At 39.6% G+C, this 16,382-nt stretch overlaps 1 long non-coding RNA gene across 3 annotated transcripts in view; it reads left to right on the top strand.

The window, feature by feature from the left end:
• The window catches only part of LOC137445866 (uncharacterized), a 119,063-nt gene that overhangs the window by 3,962 nt on the left and 98,719 nt on the right, over positions 1 to 16,382 (top strand). For all 3 annotated transcript variants that reach the window (XR_010988510.1, XR_010988511.1, XR_010988509.1), the window contains exon 2: positions 12,435 to 12,548. This is a non-coding gene — a long non-coding RNA (uncharacterized lncRNA). The remainder of the gene's footprint in view (positions 1 to 12,434; positions 12,549 to 16,382) is intronic.

The following is a 16,382-nucleotide window of genomic DNA, read 5'->3' as shown; positions in this document are numbered from 1 at the left end:
TACAGCTTGCTTTGCTTTCAGAGTCCTATTTGGAGCAGTGAATATTTTTAGCTGATGTAATTATACTAATGCATAATCATCATAACTTTCAAAGAGGAAGATTGCATATGTATTCCCAGAATGGTTTAGAAGAAAACAACAAACCCAAACCCAACAGTGACTGGCTTCTCAGTAGATCTGGTTCTGGAATGTGCAAGGTGCAAAATTCTTACATTCTCAAGACTTCTAAAATGAGAGATTTGTTCATATTCTTTAGCATTAGCAGAATGAGTGTGCTGTATTGCAGTGTTTGGTTTCTGACATTGATTAGTACTAGCTTTGCAATAAAGTAAGATAGCTTTCATTACTTGACAAGAGAAGAGCTTTTCTTTCTCCTAACTGCCAGTTCCTGTTTGAATTGCATTAATCCATTTCTATGATTTTAAATTTTTATAGTTATTAGTATTTCAGTTTTCTGTGTTAATGTGTAATTTTGTCACCTTTTAGGGGTCTCCAGTATCATATCTTAAAGAGCTCTGTGATTTAATTGTATGGTGTTTAAGAAGCAATAATGCTTATATCAATTTTAAAACGTATTGGCTTGATTCCATTGCAATCTGCCTGCTTCAGTGTTTTTGTGGCAGTCACCTTCTATATGAAATACTTGTCATAGTCATAAACATCTATCTACTGGAGCTGAGCACAAATTATAGTTGATTGAGTTGGAAGAGCATCAGTGTGTCCTGTAGCTGCATTGCATTACTCTTAGCTTTACAAAAATGTATTACTGATGCACTCAGAATGATGGATAGGAAAATAGTATTAATAAAATGCTGCACTTCGTATATGTAGTGGTTTGCCCCAACCCATTGCAGTATACATCAAGTGATTTTGTATTGTCTTTTTAATTTCAGGAAATGCTGGTGTCACAGTTTGGGGGGGGGAACACTAGGAGTATACTGCAGAACATGTATATACTTTTAGTTGCTTGTAGAAAAAGTCTTTTGTTGGATGTAGGGAGATACTCCTTGCCATTTGCCTTGATTTTCCATGGCAAAAATAGAGCAGTTTAAGGTAATATTCACATAATTATCAATATAGTATAATTTCTGTTAAAGGACAGCATTAATACTCTGTTATGTTTCTTTAAGGGCTGGATGTTCTGTTATTTAGGGATCAATGATCCACTTGAGCTAAAAGGGTAAGGAAAAGCTATTTAGCATTTTCAGTCATCAAAAGGAAACAAAAATACAGGGAGATTAGGCAAATACTTTTAAGTTCAGATTAACCTTTTGGAAGTCAGTGAAGCCCTTGTGTTTTCCCTTGTTAACTATCAGAAAAGTTCAAACCCTTTCCTAGATATAAAAAGATGATTGCTTATACATATAGGCATGTTATTACAAACCTGTATTCTTAAATCAGTTCAAGAACATTGAACCGTTAGGCTACAATACACAGCAATCCCACTGTTTGACCTATGGTTTCCTTTATTACATCCAATCTACTTTGTTTTGCATTTCTGTAGAGTATATTTGTATTGGCATTCTTTAATCCATTTAAAGCAAGTGCAGTTACTAATTGAAACCGTGTAATTTTCTTCCCCTTTTGGTGAAATGAATTAGGTGTCTAAAGAAATTCCATAAAGGAGACTTTTTCCTATTCGTGCCCAAATTGTTGCTTGTACCTACTTTGTGAACAGAACTGAAACCACTAGCAGAATGTGACCTAAGTCAGCCCAAACACCTGAAGACTCTCAGAAGTTAAAAAAGGCTGAATCTGTCTCAGAAGCTAACTTTTATTATCCAATATGTATTTCTAGGTTCACATGGCATGATTTTATATCATGCAGGTCCACAAAAGTGATCAGAGAAATTGTGTGATTGTTTCTGTCCCAAGCAGACAGAATGCTGCGAAGTGACAGATCCAACAGGAGCAGGTCTTGGAAAGAACTGATTTAAAGAAAGGTTGGAAATAGCAGAAAGAGGAGTTACATGTCTTCTTTCAAGTTGGAAAATGCATCAATAGTGCATTATGAGTCCACACAGCTTGTAATGCTGGAATGCTACATGGTGGCCTCTGTTTTCCCAATGTAAATTTAGGTTATAAGAGGAAAAGATCAATGTCAGTATTACTTGAGTCTGTGCTGCACTTGTGGTATACTACCTATCCTTGACTTGTGACTTTCCTGTTCTACCTCTGAACTATCAAGACAAACTCAGTTTTAATATTGAAAGAACTGAGAGAAGAAACCTTATAAACGTGTTAAAAAGCATCAGTGCAATTAAAAAACTCTTCATAACAAATAAAACACAAGTGCAGACTGCTGTCTCACCACCAGTGTAGTAAATGTCTTCAGACCTTCCACTAGAATCACACTGTGTTTTCCAAGAAGAGAAATACCATCATGTTCATCCAGCTAAACTTTTAATATCTCCCTTTCTCTCCAGTTTCCAGACACTGTTGAGGGGTTTGGACAAAGTTAAACAGCAATTTGAAAGCCAGATCCATTAGCCATGATAGAATGTCTTTCTGCTGAAAGAAGGACAAGGAAAAATATTGACAACTGAAAAATATTTATTTGATGTAGATATTGTGGCTTCTTCATATCACATATTTCCTGAATGAATGTCACTGGGTAAAATGGTTATTTTCTGGCCTAGCATTTCCCTTTCTTCAAAAGACTTCTGATCCTTTTTGTATGATACATTAGATACTTTAAATAATGCTATTTAATTCTCTAATCAGTATTTGTTAGCTTCCAGGAGTCAGATCTTATTGCTAGGCAACTAAACAAGAATTCTCCATCTTTGTATTAAGCAGTTTGCTGTATCCATGCCTGACCCCATTCTTATCTATATATACATCTATAAAATTACTTAAGTGAGGCTATAAATGCCAAGTGTAAACATGCTGCATATATTATGTGTATTGAATTTATCTTGAAACTGAGCTGTTAGCAGCCAAAACAGCTTGGAAAAAGACACAGATTTTTCCCTCCCTGTTTTTAGATATATTTCCCTCACATACTACTAGTGTTAACAGCAGCCTTGCTGCTGAAAATTACTTTTGTCTTTTGGGTATTAAAGAAGAGCTATTTATATATTAACTATTACAATCCCTGTATTTTTTAAATCAGAGTACTTCTGTATTCTTATTAATCACCACTGAAAGATTTTGGTTACTGTGAATCTCTGCCTGCAAGTTTTCCAAAGGAATTATGAGAAAGATGAGTTAATTTGCAATACTTAACAGCAAGGCTTCAGCTCATTGTATGGACAGCAGTCTTTCTGCAGTATTAACAAGCCTTGTACATTTAATATTTTAATGAAGTCATGTCTGCCATCTTGGTGCTTGATTGCATTTCCAGTGCCATCCAGTTTACTTTATTGATCTTCTAATAAAAAGATGTCCTCAACAGAATCATAGGCTTATTACTAAGAATTTATTGTTTTCTTCAATGGCATATTTGTAGCTAGAGTGTCACTGTCTGCCACGAAGAACACATTGGGATAACTTTTAAAAACAAAATATTTGTTCTGGGTTAACACAGCCTGCTCTTACAAGCACCCCTCCCCACACACAGATGGGAGGCAAAAGTAACAGAAAAAAACCCTCTGGTCTGAGATAAGGAATTTAGTGGAACTGAGATAATCCAGTGCACAATTATCTCAGCCTATTTGTGGAGAAGCATAGCAAAAGGCAGAAGCAGCAGCAGAAGCCAGTGCACTGAATGCCCCAAACCTGGAAGCTGCATCTGTAATGGGAAGCCTCTCATGTCACAATTTGAACTTCAAGCCCCATGATACTTCGCTCCAGCCAGCATTTTCCTTTTGGAGCTGGCATGATGGCAGCATGATACTGAATATCAGCAGCAGATTCAACTCAGCCCATAACAATGTTTTATATTGACTTTCAACAAGCTCATGTCATGCTCTTAACATGTATATTTGTATGTGTGATGTGCAAGCCTCTGTTTTAGAATCACAGAATTAAGGTCAGAAGGGATGTGTGAAGGTCATCTAGTTCACAGTCCCACTCAAGGCATGGTTAATTGCAGAGGTCCAGGGCTTTTGTCCTGTTTAGGTTTGAAAATCTCCACAGTGGGAGTTTGTGCAGCCCCTCCAGGGTCTTGCTGCAGCACTTAGCCACTCTCATGGTGAAGATTTTTTTCCTTTTGCACAGATGTAATTGCCCTTGGTTCTTACCCTGCACACTGCTGGAAGGAGCCTGCTTTTGTCTTCTCTGTAACTGCCCTCTAGGTGGTAGAAAACTGCATTTTGGTTCCTTGCAGTCCTTTTTTTTCACTTGCTAAAGAAACCCATTTCTCTTAATTTCAGCTCATGTAATGTGCTGCAGTTACCATGGATTTAGTTACCAGCATGGATTTAGGAAGGGCAGGTCCTGCCTGACCAGCCTGTTTTCCTTCTATGATCAAGTAACCTGCCTGGTAGATGTGGGGAAGGCTGTGGATGTAGTCTACCTGGACTTCAGCAAGGCCTTTGATACTGTCCCCCACAGCAAACTCCTGGCCAAGCTGTCAGCCCGTGGCTTGGACAGTAGCACTCTGTGCTGGGTTAGGAACTGGCTGGAGGGCCATGCCCAGAGAGTGGTGGTGAATGGTGCCACATCCAGCTGGCAGCCAGTCACTAGGGGTGTGCCCCAGGGATCAGTGCTGGGCCCCATCCTGTTCAATATCTTTACTGGTGATCTGGACGAGGGGATTGAGCCCGTCATCAGTAAATTTGCAGATGACACCAAGCTGGGGGCAGGTGTTGATCTGTTAGAGGGCAGGAGATCTTTGCAGAGGGACCTTGACAGGCTGGACAGATGGGCAGAGTGCAATGGCATGAGATTTAACACATCTAAGTGCCGGGTTCTACACACTGGCCACAACAACCCCATGCAGCAGTACAGGCTGGGGATGGAGTGGCTGGAGAGCGGCCAAGCAGAAAAGGGACCTGAGGGTACTGGTTGATAGTAGGCTGAACATGAGCCAGCAGTGTGCCCCGGTGGCCAAGAAGGCTAATGGCATCCTGGCCTGTATCAGGAATAGTGTGGCCAGCAGGAGCAGGGAAGTCATTGTGCCCCTGTACTCAGCACTGGTTAGGCCACACCTTGAGTCCTGTGTCCAGTTCTGGGCCCTCCAGTTTAGGAAAGATGATGAGTTGCTGGAATGTGTCCAGAGAAGGGCAACAGAGCTGGTGAGGGTTTTGGAGGCCAAACCCTATGGGGAGAGGCTGAAGGAGCTGGAGTTGCTTAGCCTGGAGAAGACAGCCTTATTGCTGTCTACAACTACCTGAAGAGAGATTGTAGCCAGGTGGGGTTGTTCTCTTCTCCCAGGCAACCAGTACCAGAACAAGAGGACACAGTCTCAAGCTGCACCAGGGGACGTTCAGGCTGGAGGGGAGGAGCCTTCACAGAAGGAGTGATTTGCCATTGGAATGGGCTGCCCAGGGAGGTGGTGGAGTCACCATCACTGGAGGTGTTTAAGAGACTTGGTGCCATGGTTTAGTTGATTAGGTTGTGTTGGGTGATAGATTGGACTTGATGATCTCAAAGGTCTTTTCCAACCTGGTCTAGTCTAGTCTAGTCTAGTCTAGTCTATTCACCGTGGGGGACTGCCTCTGGGCTCCTTACAGGTTGTCGTTATCTTTCTCTTTCTTATCCTGAGTGCCAAAACTAGATGCATTATTCCAGTAAAGGTATTCTGGATGTGGCCTCACAGGTGCTGAGCAAAGGCAATAATAGCTTCCCCCAATATGCTAGCTATGCATGTGCTAATACAGCTGGGTATGTGGTTTGCCTTCATCTCTGCAGAAGTGTATTGCTGACTCGTGTTCAACTTTCTGCCCTGTTCTGTACTGGTGTTCAGAAGCTCCCATCTCTGTCCGGGCCTCAGTGTGCTTGGGTCCGCACAAACACCGTGATGAAAACAGGGTGATGGAGAGGTGGATCTTACAGGCATTGCTTAGGCATGGTACTGTCACTGTCTCTTAGAATAATCACTTCATTTGGTTGGCTGAATTACATAGCCCATTTTCTAACTAAAAACTTTGGAGAGAACAAGCCCCTTCCAGTGCCCAATTCTGTGGTTTCAATTACACTTTAAACTCGATTCTAATCCTCCATATCTACAGAAGCAGCTTATAGATACTCTTTTTAATTCTGACTGGCTCATATAGGTACACCCAAAGTTGGTTAGTATAAATAAAGGAACTGAACTGATCCATTTTCTGTGCTAATTTTGGTTCATCTGTGATTAAACTTGTTCCGCTGTCCTTCCTGTTCAGATCAGAAATAGATTGGTAACTGACTCATGTTAGAAAGGATAGCATTTAAAAATAGAAATGATGGCATGCTGTGGGTGATCCCATTGAAGGGGGCTTCAGGTGGAGGTAGGGTGTAAACAGTTTTTCCGCTTGGTGCTATTATTTGCGTTTCCCACGCAGCACCACTGCTTTTCTCACTTTCTCAATCTCACTTGCTGTATTTAGGAACTAAGACAATCTGGCAAGGACAGTTGAGGAGATGGAGAAAAGTTACAGGTCTGCATTATACACTGTACTGTGAGAGACGTGGTGACTTTTCTTGAGCAGAAGGAAAGACAGGTTGATGCGGCTGAGTGGGTGCTCGCAGTTTACTGGTGGCAGTGACAGCACACTACTGCTCAGGCTAGCCCCCGTGGCAGTTTGTGGTTATCCTGTATTAGTTGTCTGAATGCACAAAGACAGACTGTGTAGCAGAGGACACAGAATGTGGAAATAGCATAAGTTTCTCCACTTCTGCCACTTTAAAGAAAGTGAAGAAAGCACTTCTGAAAAGGAAATAGTCTCACTCTTACATACCTATGCAGCAGTTAGCCCCTCCTTGAACTGCAGAAATAGGTGATGGATAGTCTGGTTGTGGTGATGTACCTCTGTGATGTAAACCAAACTGGTAACATGGGTCAATTCCATGTAAGTCACCAAACAGCTTTCATGTTAAAGAGATGCTTGCATCTTCCTAGTGGGAATCTACTAAGCTGTCCAATATCCACAAAATGATGTTAGTGCATTTTATATTGTTCAGTTACAAATTTCACTTGAAATCCCAAGTTGCTACATTCAACCAAGCTGTATCTGCTATAACTATTCTTCTTCATGTAATGCTATATTATACACTGGCAATTTGGTATGATTTTTTTTTTTTTTACTGATTCTAGCCAGTGCTTTTTTTTTTTTTTGTTAAATGAGATTTCTGTTGAAAGCATGAAAACAAGAAATTGTTAAATCATTTCAAATAGCACCTGCAATGTAAATAGTATTTTGATATTGTATGTTGTTAAAAAATCCTGTATTTTTGTGAATTTAGCTTGGTTTCACTGAAAAACTCCTGGGTTTGGTCTCTTACAGAATGCTTCTTTTAACCTAGATCACCAAATCTCTGGATTACAAAAACTTGTATCTGCATTTGTTATGAACTAAGATTCTCTGGAATTGGAACAGACTTCCTACAGTGGTGTCAGATGCCCCAGACCTGTCAGTGTTTAAGAGGCATTTGGACAATACCCTTAACTTGTGGTTAGCCCTGAACTGATCATGCAGTTGAACTAGACGTTCACTATAGGTCCCTTCCAATTGAAGTATAATATAGTATAGTATCTTATTCTATTCCTATTCTATTCTGTTCTAGTCTACTCTAGTCTAGTCTAGTTTATCTGTACTGTCTGACCTGTCCTGTGTGAAGCCAGCTGAGGTAAGGGGCAGTGAATGTGGGATTCAAATCAAAAGCATACTTCTGATCTGAACTTAAAGACTCATGCAGATGCATCCATTGATTGGATGGTTTGAAAGGCTGACATACTTGGTCAGACTATAGGGAATTATTACCTTCTCCCCTTTGAAAAGAAATTATCTCTATATTCACTGGTGATTAAAAATATTATAGATATAGATACTGATATAGAGAGATAGAGGTATTCTCTGTGCTAGGATGAGAAAGAGGGAAACAGAACGTAAGGGTGTTCACAGTGGAAGCTACTTCTCAACAAAGGACTAACCTGGTAAGTGCTGACATTCTGTTTCAAAAATAAAATGCCTGGTACATGGATACAAATTTATCTTCTGTGTATGTGGTTTTATTATTTGAAAACCTTCACTATTTACCTTTTTATGAAGCTAGAACTAACAGAACTTGCCCTGATTTCATTTTTTTTTTCATTCTCCATAATCTGAAAACAGATTTAAGACCTTGCATGAAATCCAGTGCACCATTTAATTCTGTATCATTAGTTGCAGAGAAGACAGTGAAACTGTTGCCACCTCTCTTCTTCTGAATTGTTACTGCAAAATACTACAACAGTGAACAGAGAGAAATAGGATACTTCTGTACTGATGATGGAACTGAAGAAGGTTATGTAATTCAGACACTTGTGAAATCAGTAGAATTACAGATTTCTTGCCAAGGCTTGTCTTTTGAGACTGCAGTTGTCTACAAGAGCTCTAGCATGGAGGCCCATGAGGAAAGATGATATGAGAAGGCTGGTTCTGCAGTCTTCTTCAGATGAAGCAGGACTTGCTCTGAGCAATTAATGGATTAATTTTAATGAGTTAGCTGCATGGTGGAATAGTAAAGCATGGTGGGATACTAAAGCATGGTGGAATCCACCCTGTGTCATAGTGTTTAAACTGTTATAACTGAAAGCGCAATGCTTTATTGCAGTTGCTTGGTGCAGCTGCTCAGTGGAAACTGCTAACATAGTATATACCACACAGGTAAAAACAAGAAGACAGAGACACATTTAATTTTTTCTGCAGACTTTGCTAAAAATAGATAATTGATCAAGTAAACAGAGGTGATGAGACATATAAAAGTTTGTTGCCAAAATTGACAAGCCTTAGCATGATAGCTGCAGCATTTATGTAGCTTTAAATATTAGTAACACTTGCTTTATATAAAGGAAATCAATACATAACTTTAAAAAATGTATTTTAAAAAATATGTGTAAACCAATAATTCTTTAAACTTTCTCTCCTTTTTTTCTGAACCACTATATATTGATGTGGTAGTTTCTCCAGCACTACATCAGCATGTCTGCTGGTCAGTGGGAGTTTTGCCAGAGTACAGTCTAAAGCAGGTTTTGGCAGCCCATGACTACAGATTATGAAAGGCTGGCAGCAGAGCTGGCATGTGGTTAGGAGCCATAACATACTGTAGGAGTTGGCTAGGAAAACCAACATATTCTTCAGAACTCAGCAGAAATCCCAGAGTTGGGAAGTCCCTTCATCATATTGCTGATTTTAAGATCATCTGGTGAGCAGAGTTTCATTTGTTTGAATTGAAGGGGATGTTAAATCCTGCTAGGTTTCTGTCAGCATTCTCAGCCTTTCATTTGGGAAAGAATAGTACAGTCTAGTGCAACACATTGGGAAAGTTTTTGACCCCTGAGCATTTGGGCTTTGATACCTTGCTGTGAACATCTATTTTTTAATCACATTGAGTAGTTCTGATGATTGCTTGATTATTAAGTGCTACTTGGTCCCTCAGGGTTGGTTTTGGAAAAGGCTATGGCATATGTAAGAATTAATTAATTCCCTGCAGGTCTTTGTATTCTCTTCAATTCTAAATTTCTGGAGCTTTCTGCATGTTCATGTGTATTCAGCAGCTAAGCAATTATGCTTTAAAAAAACAGTCGCTGTAAAACAGCAAAATGGCATTCCCATCCTTGGACCTTTCATAGGATAGCTACAACAGAGGGAGTCAGGGATTTTACTGCTAGCTGATTTGAGACCTTGGAGAACAAATAACTATATAACATTTTTGTCCCATGTAATCTTTGTTAATTGTTATTGACTGAAATGAAGTTTAAAAGTACGCTTCTTCTGAAGCTTTTTGTGAAATGGTGGATCTCAATACACATTTAAGGCTGAAACATCTCTCAGCAGTACTGTAAATAATTAGTTCTGTTGAAGTATGTGTGTCATCTGTGGGAGCTCCTCAGTGTGTGTGATGGTGAAATCAGAGGTTACTTTTAAATTCTGGATGCAGATGGAGGAGGGGAAGAACTATTTCTGTGTGATGTGACAGTTTATGCGCAATAGTAAGTGTAATTGCAGGTTAAAAGCACCTTTTTTGTAAGAAAGCAGCAAAGAAGAAAATACAACATTATGTAGTAAGGTCTGACCCCACAAATATTTTTGCATAAATACTCACTGAGCAGTCTTGTAGAACTCAGAGATTTTCCTGGGGGAAAAAATGTACTTGAATATTGCTTCTCTGATTCTATATGGTTATTGTCTGATTATTTAGTTCCATGACACTTCCTTTAACTCCAAATATATTTCTAGTTGTAATTGGATAATTACAAGTTAAAGCAGAAAACATCACAAAAGGTATATTTATGTGCTAGAGAAAAAACATGCATTAAGCCTGCAAACAAAAGCATTTTAAAAATAGAAAATGCCTCAGAATTTAAATTGTCTGGGCTGAATTGTTGATCTGAAGAGTAGCCAATAGCAGTAAGTGAGGTCCAGTAAAAGAATGTCAACCCAAAAGATTTCTGCTTATGGAAATTTGTGTAAATGTAGCTGAATAGCTGACTCTCAGATACAGGCAGGTGCATACAGATGCATGTGATACAACGTGTTTAGTTGATGTACAGATATCTCTGCTACTTCATGTAGATGAATGGCTATAATCTGGACAGGTGAAGTCTTGTGATGGATATGACAGATACACACAAACAAAGGCAAAGTAAAGTTGTTGCAAACCTGAACACATGTCCTGGTTTTTCTTTTATGTGCATGTGGACAAGTAAAAAAATGAACAAACAAAACCCCAAACATTTGAGGGGGCTCTAAGGCAAACATCACTGAAGTTTTCAGAAGTACTGAACAGTCAGGATCACTGAAAGTTGAGGATTTGCGTACTTAAGGAACTGATTCAGTACTCCCCCCCACTTGGAGGTGCTTAAGGCCAGATTGGATGAGGCTGGGGCAACCAAGTCTAGCTGCAAAATTCAGATCTGGAACTAAATATCAAAGATGACCAATGTTAATTTTGTTGTTTAGTTTAGGTCCAGTGTCTAATTTGTTTCCTGCTATAGTTTTCCCTGTTTACTTTGGCAATCTCCACTTGCATAAAAACAATTTAGGTAGTTATTTTGCCTCTAGATTGTAGTAAAATAAAATTTTCCTCAAATACTGTTGTAATGTTTTGATGGAGTGCATTGCTGCATAAAAGTACTGGTGGGGGATGTGAACATTTTGTCATATTTTAAGCTCGCCTGCCTGGGATGTCAAAAACTTTTAGTTATAGATCAGGTCTTACTGAGGATTTTTAGCAGGGAGTGGATTATTACAGTTTGGAAGGAAATTGTAATTTTGACTCATCCTGCGTATAAATAGCTCCTGTAAGATTTTTCTTAATTACTCAGATTACCCATATGTTTCCTAAGTTATAAACACATTTTTTTAGATAAAGAAGGAGGGTTGATCTCAACATTTTTTCAGTTGTATGTGATGACACTTTTGAAATTGTAACAGTCTACTGCCAGATACGGATATTGACTCAGGCATGAGATTTTCAGAAGGCATGCTTACTTTAGAGACCAGTTTATAATGTTTCCATCTGTTGGATAAATATTTTTTTGACTAAGTGTAAAAGCCCAAATACATGTCTTCCCAGATGCTCAAGAAATTTTTCATCTAACACTGAAAGGCAACAAGATGGAAATCCTTTCAGAACACCTGCCAAGCAAGACTGTACAACCCTGTCTCAGGCAACTAGAAACTGCTCCAGATTTCTTTTGGAAATCAGAGGCTAGTCACCTGAGATTTTGGACTTCAGCAATCTAGAGATTAAAACCAGCAATCCATGCAACAGTGTGAACAAATCTTACTGATAAATAGCATATGATTACCCAGCAGGTGGGAGATGTAAATCAGTAGCCTGGAGAGAATCGGGAGATATGAGAACGGCAGAGGGTGGTAAGCTCAAGTTCATGCCCTTCTGCAGCTGAGTTCCAGGAAATCTGACCTAAGGTTATTTTGGATGCTGGCTGATAGAAGCCTTTTCCTTGCTGTCTGAGCACTGTAGCTGAAGAAATTTGCATTCCTAATTTTTGCATTTTAATCTGCTGTCTTTATCAGATGAGGCTGATGAGAGCAGATAAGACTGAAATCCTATTATGTAAGCTCCCTCATCGCTATGCAGAGATTTCTCTGTCCCTCAAAAGGCGTATTTGATAGGTAGACCATAGGAAGTGTTCCTCAGGGTTCTAAACTCAGTATGTTTTGTAATTACACAACTTTTTCCTTTCCACCATTCATTGAAATAAAGTAACAGTCTGGTGGTACCTCTGTAATCCTTCTGTGACTTCACTTGAATCAATCTGTAGAGATCTGTAGTGCAAATAGAAACCTCTTCTGCAACACAAACGTGCTTTCATTGATACTGATTTTTAAACTTTCTTATAGTGTGTCTATGCACGTACCCAGGAAAGAACAAGAGCAGATAAAGAGATTAGGTGAATATGAGAGAAGAAAAACTTCACACTCTCGACTCCTCAACAGCAGGTTTGCTGAGAGCAGGTAAGGACAAAACTTTTCTTTTTTTTTCGAGTCCATTGTACCTTTTATTTATTGTCATCATGGGATCATTCAGGGGAGATTTTACTGAGTAAGTAGGGTGGGGCTCTTTCATGTATTTGTCAGAGTTGCTTATCGATGTGTACAGGTCACAAATCCACAAATTACTGTTTTTTAGTAGGGTTCTAGCAAAGGCAGTTTGATCTAAGTGCACAGAAGGATGAAGTTAGGTCCTGTAAATGGTACTGTGTACTTCTGAAATTGTAAAATGGCTGCTTAGGGCTTAATAACTGAGGAAACTCCTCTGAGCCTAACCATTCATCCCTATCTTTCTAACAGATTTGCAGATCATCTTCATAATCCTCTCTTATCCTAATATCAAATACTGGACATTCTGTGTACATTCACAGGGCCTTTCAGCAGTATTTAATATTTTTGGCTGCAAGGGGTAGCAGCTCTAAGCAGAAGATTGTTTTGTAGGAAAGTTACCATGCCTATTCATATGTTATTCGGCCACATGATGTCCTCCTAACCTAGGTTAGAATTATCAAATGCATGCAGTCCAATTTCTACTGTAAAGTTCTGTAACATTCAGACATACATTTATATAAAAGATATCAATCTCATTATAGACCATTAATTTAACCTGAAGGATCTATGGGGTTTTTTTCAGTTGCTGTATAGGAATTGTGAACATTCTTCTGAGTCTGAGCATTATAAATACAGCCTTACAAGCACCTTTGAGAAAGTACTTGCAAATCTGACTCTTACTATGTCCACTGAATAAGACACTAAGACTAATGTCACACTGAAAAGCTTTCTTCTGATACAGAACTTAAATTTGACCTAACTTCAGTTTAGGATTTTTAAATTAACCCATGCTTCAGTTAAAAAAGGAGGAAAATGGTTACATGGAATATTATTAGGGAAATGGAAAGAACTGTTTTCCATGGAATACTCAGTAATTGGTCCATCCCTCTTCCCTAAATGCACCCAGTACTGTTTAATGTAATTATACAATTCATCTCAGTATTTAGGCACAGATTGTGCTCATGACAATGCTCGTCTAGCACACCAGTGAAATCTTCTTTGACAAGTTATTCCAGTATTTATTGACTTAAACAATGATAATATTTAATTGCTCTTAATTAAAGCAAAAAATTCAGAATTCAATGTATGTCACAGGATGTTAGGGGTTGGAAGGGACCTCAGGAGATCATCAAGTCCAACCTCCCTGCCAGAGCAGGACCATAGAATCTACAACAGGTCACACAGAAATGCATCCAGATGGGTCTTGAAAGTCTCCAGAGATTCCACAACCTCTCTGGGGAGCCTGTTCCAGTGTTCTGTGACCCTCATACTGAAGAAGTTCCTCCTCATGCTGAGGTGGAGCCTCCTGTGCTGTAGTTTATAGCCATTACCCCTTGACCTATCACAGGATACAATGGAGAAGAGCCTGTCCCCTCCCTCTTGACACCCAGCCCTCAGATATTTATAAACATTTATTAAATTGCCTCTCAGTCTTCTCCAGACTGAAAAGCCCCATGTCCCTCAGCCTCTCCTCACAGGGCAGTGCTCCAGTTGCTTAATCATCCTTGTAGCCCTCCGTTGGACTCTCTTGAGTAGATCCCTGTCCTTCTTGAACTGGGGAGCCCAAAACTGGATGCAGTATTCCAGGTGAGAATTCACCAGGGCAGAGTGGAGGGGAGGAGAACCTCCCTCTATCTGCTGGGCACACTCCTCTTAATGCACCCCAGAATACCATTGGCCTTCTTGGCCACAAGGGCACATTGCTGATGCAGGGATAACTTGTTTTCTGCCAGGACTCCCAGGTCCTTCTCCATGGGGCTGCTTTCTAGCAGATTGCCTCCTAACCTGCACAGGTGCAGTTTATTATTCCTTCCCAGATGCAGGACTCTGCACTTGTCCTTTTTGAACCTCTTTAAGTTCCTCTCTGCCCAGCTCTCCAGTCTGTCCAAGCCTCACTGAATGGCCACACAGCCTTCAGGCATATCAGCCAAGCCTCCCAGTTTGGTATCATCAGGAAACTTGCTGAGCAGACACTCTGTCCCCTCATCAATGTCATTGATGAAGATGCTGAACAGGATCAGACCCAGCACTGATCCCTGGGGGCTCCACTAGTTACAGCTCTCCAGCTGGACTTGGCACCATTTGGCACCACTCTTGATACTCTATTTTGTCACCAGTTCCTAATCCATCTCACTGTCTGTTCATCTATCCCACAGTTCTTGAGCTTATTCACAAGGATGTTAGGGGAGACAGTGTCAAATGCCTTACTAAGGTCAAGGCAGACTACATCCATTGGTCTCCCTGCATCTACCCATTCAGTTACGACATCATAGAATGCTATCAGTTTAGTCATGCAATGAAAATACCTCCAGCACATCTCATATCACCATATTCTACAGATTAATGTAAGAAACTGAGCTGTGGTGTGGACAGGTACAAATAGTTAACTATTTAATTCCTTTTCTGCTGTTTGAGGCTGCAGCAGAAAGGAACTATCCCTCTCCTCCCCCAGCCACACCCTGTTTGTTTCTGAGGAATGTTAATCAGCTTCCTAGTGCCAGCAGGCTACAATCACCAACAACTAATTAGTTTTAGATAATGATATTGGTAATGAGCCTCTTGTTCCTCAGAGGCAGTAGACTGGGCTTGACTCAGATTTATTCAGCCATTTATCAAAACTGTTATTGTGACAAGCAATGTGAATGGTTGGAGCATGTTTAATGCCAAATATTTTTCCTTTTTAACAGATTTTGTTGAAATAACATCTGGGTTTAAATTAACTTCCCATTAAACAACAATATTATTTATCTCCTTGTTAGTCTGATTGATAACACTCTTGGACATCTTTACAACTTAAACAGTTATCTAATTACCTGAGGTAGGAACACTTAACTGGGGAAGATTTTTTAAATGGACTTCCTATCACATTGCCTCTCTAGGAGAGCTGTGTCTGATCTAATGTCAAACAATGACCTTACACTGTTACTTTTACAGGGTATAGAAATCTCTGGTGTGGAGTCAGATTGGTAGATATTCCACAAGTGAGGTTTTAATATGTTGGAGCTGTCAGCTGTGTGAGGAAGAGAATAGTTCAGACTCCACTCTATGTGGAGGTGTTGCTACAGTTGTCTTGTGTTGGGTAATTTTGTATGTTCCAAGAAGTTATCCTCAAAATACTTTTCATTGTTATAGCTGAGAAAGAATAGCATTGTCCAGCAGATGATAGTAAATACTGTGGAATGGTTTCAAGCCTGGAGCTGCAGTAAGGAAGCACAAATGAGACAGTTCAGCACTTGAGGTTGTAATTTTGTTGCTATCTTTCTCCCTGGTAAGATTACACTGGAGAAGGATTGTGTTTAATGGTAGAATTGGGAAGATGCCATATCTGTTTACTTTCATGAGGAAAATGAGGCTACAGAAGGCACAAATTTAACTTTTATGTTACCTACCTGACTTGTCTTGCCTGCATAACATTGTAGGACTTACTTGACCTTTAATCCCCTTAAAACACCAAACCTCTGTCAGAATGTTGAGTGCAAGACTGTAGCATATTGAAACATTCTGGATTTTGTGGGGCTTTTTATTCTTACATGGCTGTCTTAAATTTATATCTGTTCAGTGTCTTAGAGTCAAAGCCTGAATCTTACTCCTTCTCCCAGAAGACCAGGCATTTAAAGACAGCCATTTTTGTCAAACACGTGTTTAAAGTGTAATTCTGAAAACACATGCAGGTGCTTTCTGGTGGCATGTAGAGTCAGTTTTTGTTTTGCTTTGGTAATTGGAAGTTCCTTAATGTGACTAAAGTTT

Source organism: Melanerpes formicivorus, unplaced genomic scaffold (genome assembly GCF_026170545.1).
Source record: "Melanerpes formicivorus ecotype bairdi unplaced genomic scaffold, bMelFor1.0.p_v2 SCAF_16, whole genome shotgun sequence".
NCBI classification, from domain to species: domain Eukaryota; kingdom Metazoa; phylum Chordata; class Aves; order Piciformes; family Picidae; genus Melanerpes; species Melanerpes formicivorus.
Note: the sequence above shows the minus strand (reverse complement) of the source record. Positions and strands in the feature narration are given on the sequence as shown.